The following is a 6,000-nucleotide window of genomic DNA, read 5'->3' as shown; positions in this document are numbered from 1 at the left end:
ACACTCCCCGAGACCCCCTGTCGATATTCACACTCTCCCTGGGACTCCCCATCGATATTCACACATTCCCAGAGACCCCCCCGTCGATATTCACACATTCCCAGAGACCCCCTGTCGATATTCACACACTCCCAGAGACCCCCTATCGATATTCACACTCTCCCTGGGACTCCCCGTCGATATTCACACATTCCCAGTGACCCCCTGTCGATACTGACAAACTCCCCGAGACCCCCTGTCGATATTGACACACTCCCAGAGACCCCCTGTCGATATTGACACACTCCCAGAGACCCCCTGTCGATATTGACACACTCCCAGAGACCCCCTGTCGATATTGACACACTCCCAGAGACCCCCTGTCGATATTGACACACTCCCAGAGACCCCCTGTCGATATTCACACACTCCCAGAGATCCCCTGTCGATATTCAAACTCTCCCCAAGACCCCCTGTCGATATTGACACAGTCCCCGAGACGCCCTGTTGATATTCACACACTCCCCGGGACCCCCTGTCGATATTGACACACTCCCCGAGACCCCCTGTCGATATTGACACACTCCCCGGGTCCCCCTGTCGATATTCACACACTCCCCGGGACCCCCTGTAGATTTTGACACACTCCGAGAGACCCCCTGTCGATATTCACACACTCCACGGGACCCCCTGTCGATATTGACACACTCCCCGGGACCCCCTGTCGATATTGACACACTCCGAGAGACCCCCTGTCGATATTCACACACTCCACGGGACCCCCTGGCGATATTGACACACTCCCCGGGACCCCCTGTCGATATTGACACACTCCCAGAGACCCCCTGTCGATATTGACACACTCCCCGAGACCCCCTGTCGATATTCACACACTCCCAGAGACCCCCTGTCGATATTGACACACTCCCAGAGACCCCCTGTCGATATTGACACACTCCCAGAGACCCCCTGTCGATATTCACACACTCCCCGAGACCCCCTGTCGATATTGACACACTCCCCGAGACCCCCCTGTCGATATTGACACACTCTCCCCGAGACCCCCTGTCGATATTCACACACTCCCCGGGACCCCCTGTCGATATTGACACACTCCCAGAGACCCCCCTGTCGATATTCACACACTCCCAGAGACCCCCTGTCGATATTGACACACTCCCAGAGACCCCCTGTCGATATTGACACACTCTCCGCGAGACCCCCTGTCGATATTGACACACTCCCCGAGACCCCCTGTCGATATTCACACACTCCCAGAGACCCCCTGTCGATACTGACACACTCCCCGAGACCCCCTGTCGATATTCACACTCTCCCTGGGACCCCCCGTCGATATTCACACATTCCCAGAGACCCCCTGTGGATATTGACACACTCCCCGAGACCCCCTGTCGATATTCACACACTCCCCGGGACCCCCTGTCGATATTGACACACTCCCAGAGACCCCCTGTCGATATTGACACACTCCCAGAGACCCCCTGTCGATATTGACACACTCTCCCCGAGACCCCCTGTCGATATTCACACACTCCCCGAGACCCCCTGTCAATATTCACACACTCCCCGGGTCCCCCTGTCGATATTGACACACTCCCCGGGACCCCCTGTCGATATTCACACACTCCCCGAGACCCCCTGTCGATATTGACACACTCCCCGGGACCCCCTGTCGATATTGACACACTCCCCGAGACCCCCTGTCGATATTGACAGACTCCCCGGGACACCCTGTCGATATTCACACACTCCACGGGTCCCCCTGTCGATATTGACACTCTCCCCGGGACCCCCTGTCGATATTCACACACTCCCCGGGACCCCCTGTAGATTTTGACACACTACCCGAGACCCCCTGTCGATATTGACACACTCCCAGAGACCCCCTGTCGATATTCACACACTCCCCGGGACCCCCTGTAGATTTTGACACACTCCCCGAGACCCCCTGTCGATATTCACACACTCCATGGGACCCCCTGTCGATATTGACACACTCCCCGGGACCCCCTGTCGATATTGACACACTCCCAGAGACCCCCTGTCGATATTGACACACTCCCAGAGACCCCCTGTCGATATTGACACACTCTCCCCGAGACCCCCTGTCGATATTCAAACACTCCCCGAGACCCCCTGTCGATATTGACACACTCCCAGAGACCCCCTGTCGATATTCACACATTCCCAGACACCCCCTGTCGATACTGACACACTCCCCGAGACCCCCTGTCGATATTCACACTCTCCCTGGGACTCCCCATCGATATTCACACATTCCCAGAGACCCCCCCGTCGATATTCACACATTCCCAGAGACCCCCTGTCGATATTCACACACTCCCAGAGACCCCCTATCGATATTCACACTCTCCCTGGGACTCCCCGTCGATATTCACACATTCCCAGAGACCCCCTGTCGATACTGACAAACTCCCCGAGTACCCCTGTCGATATTGACACACTCCCAGAGACCCCCTGTCGATATTGACACACTCCCAGAGACCCCCTGTCGATATTGACACACTCCCAGAGACCCCCTGTCGATATTCACACACTCCCAGAGACCCCCTGTCGATATTGACACACTCCCAGAGACCCCCTGTCGATATTCACACACTCCCAGAGATCCCCTGTCGATATTCAAACTCTCCCCAAGACCCCCTGTCGATATTGACACACTCCCCGAGACGCCCTGTTGATATTCACACACTCCCCGGGACCCCCTGTCGATATTGACACACTCCCCGAGACCCCCTGTCGATATTGACACACTCCCCGGGTCCCCCTGTCGATATTCACACACTCCCCGGGACCCCCTGTAGATTTTGACACACTCCGAGAGACCCCCTGTCGATATTCACACACTCCACGGGACCCCCTGTCGATATTGACACACTCCCCGGGACCCCCTGTCGATATTGACACACTCCGAGAGACCCCCTGTCGATATTCACACACTCCACGGGACCCCCTGTCGATATTGACACACTCCCCGGGACCCCCTGTCGATATTGACACACTCCCAGAGACCCCCTGTCGATATTGACACACTCCCCGAGACCCCCTGTCGATATTCACACACTCCCAGAGAACCCCTGTCGATATTGACACACTCCCAGAGACCCCCTGTCGATATTGACACACTCCCAGAGACCCCCTGTCGATATTGACACACTCCCCGAGACCCCCCTGTCGATATTGACACACTCTCCCCGAGACCCCCTGTCGATATTCACACACTCCCCGGGACCCCCTGTCGATATTGACACACTCCCAGAGACCCCCCTGTCGATATTCACACACTCCCAGAGACCCCCTGTCGATATTGACACACTCCCAGAGACCCCCTGTCGATATTGACACACTCCCAGAGACCCCCTGTCGATATTGACACACTCTCCCCGGGACCCCCTGTCGATATTGACACACTCCCAGAGACCCCCCTGTCGATATTCACACACTCCCAGAGACCCCCTGTCGATATTGACACACTCCCAGAGACCCCCTGTCGATATTGACACACTCTCCCCGAGACCCCCTGTCGATATTGACACACTACCCGGGACCCCTGTCGATATTGACACACTCCCCGGGACCCCCTGTCGATATTGACACACACCCAGGGACGCCCTGTCGATATTCACACACTCCCCGGGACCCCCTGTCGATATTGACACACACCCAGGGACGCCCTGTCGATATTCACACACTCCCCGGGACCCCCTGTCGATATTGACACACTCCCCGGGACCCCCTGTCGATATTGACACACTCCCAGGGACGCCCTGTCGATATTCACACACTCCCCGGGACCCCCTGTCGATATTGACACACTCCGAGAGACCCCCTGTCGATATTCACACACTCCCCGGGACCCCCTGTCGATATTGACACACTCCCAGAGACCCCCTGTCGATATTGACACACTCCCCGAGACCCCCTGTCGATATTGACACACTCCCAGAGACCCCCTGTCGATATTGACACACTCCCAGAGACCCCCTGTCGATATTGACACACTCTCCGCGAGACCCCCTGTCGATATTGACACACTCCCAGAGACCCCCTGTCGATATTGACACACTCCCCGGGACCCCCTGTCGATATTGACACACTCCCAGAGACCCCCTGTCGATATTCACACACTCCCAGAGACCCCCTGTCGATACTGACACACTCCCCGAGACCCCCTGTCGATATTCACACTCTCCCTGGGACCCCCCGTCGATATTCACACATTCCCAGAGACCCCCTGTGGATATTCACACACTCCCCGAGACCCCCTGTCGATATTCACACACTCCCCGGGACCCCCTGTCGATATTCACACACTCCCCGGGACCCCCTGTCGATATTGACACACTCCCAGAGACCCCCTGTCGATATTGACACACTCCCAGAGACCCCCTGTCGATATTGACACACTCTCCCCGAGACCCCCTGTCGATATTCACACACTCCCCGAGACCCCCTGTCAATATTCACACAGTCCCCGGGTCCCCCTGTCGATATTGACACACTCCCCGGGACCCCCTGTCGATATTCACACACTCCCAGAGACCCCCTGTCGATATTGACACACTCCCAGAGACCCCCTGTCGATATTGACACACTCCCAGAGACCCCCTGTCGATATTGACACACTCCCAGAGACCCCCTGTCGATATTCACACACTCCCCGAGACCCCCTGTCGATATTGACACACTCCCCGAGACCCCCCTGTCGATATTGACACACTCTCCCCGAGACCCCCTGTCGATATTCACACACTCCCCGGGACCCCCTGTCGATATTGACACACTCCCAGAGACCCCCCTGTCGATATTCACACACTCCCAGAGACCCCCTGTCGATATTGACACACTCCCAGAGACCCCCTGTCGATATTGACACACTCCCAGAGACCCCCTGTCGATATTGACACACTCTCCCCGGGACCCCCTGTCGATATTGACACACTCCCAGAGACCCCCCTGTCGATATTCACACACTCCCAGAGACCCCCTGTCGATATTGACACACTCCCAGAGACCCCCTGTCGATATTGACACACTCCCAGAGACCCCCTGTCGATATTGACACACTCTCCCCGAGACCCCCTGTCGATATTGACACACTACCCGGGACCCCCTGTCGATATTGACACACACCCAGGGACGCCCTGTCGATATTCACACACTCCCCGGGACCCCCTGTCGATATTGACACACACCCAGGGACGCCCTGTCGATATTCACACACTCCCCGGGACCCCCTGTCGATATTGACACACTCCCCGGGACCCCCTGTCGATATTGACACACTCCCCGGGACCCCCTGTCGATATTGACACACTCCCAGGGACGCCCTGTCGATATTCACACACTCCCCGGGACCCCCTGTCGATATTGACACACTCCGAGAGACCCCCTGTCGATATTCACACACTCCCCGGGACCCCCTGTCGATATTGACACACTCCCAGAGACCCCCTGTCGATATTGACACACTCCCCGAGACCCCCTGTCGATATTGACACACTCACCGAGACCCCCCTGTCGATATTGACACACTCCCAGAGACCCCCTGTCGATATTGACACACTCCCAGAGACCCCCTGTCGATATTGACACACTCCCAGAGACCCCCTGTCGATATTGACACACTCTCCGCGAGACCCCCTGTCGATATTGACACACTCCCCGAGACCCCCTGTCGATATTCACACATTCCCAGAGACCCCCTGTCGATACTGACACACTCCCCGAGACCCCCTGTCGATATTCACACTCTCCCTGGGACCCCCCGTCGATATTCACACATTCCCAGAGACCCCCTGTGGATATTCACACACTCCCCGAGACCCCCTGTCGATATTCACACACTCCCCGGGACCCCCTGTCGATATTCACACACTCCCCGGGACCCCCTGTCGATATTGACACACTCCCAGAGACCCCCTGTCGATATTGACACACTCCCAGAGACCCCCTGTCGATATTGACACACTCTCCCCG

Source organism: Heptranchias perlo, unplaced genomic scaffold (assembly GCF_035084215.1).
Source record: "Heptranchias perlo isolate sHepPer1 unplaced genomic scaffold, sHepPer1.hap1 HAP1_SCAFFOLD_1012, whole genome shotgun sequence".
In the NCBI taxonomy this organism is placed as follows: domain Eukaryota; kingdom Metazoa; phylum Chordata; class Chondrichthyes; order Hexanchiformes; family Hexanchidae; genus Heptranchias; species Heptranchias perlo.
This window is presented reverse-complemented; position numbering follows the sequence as displayed.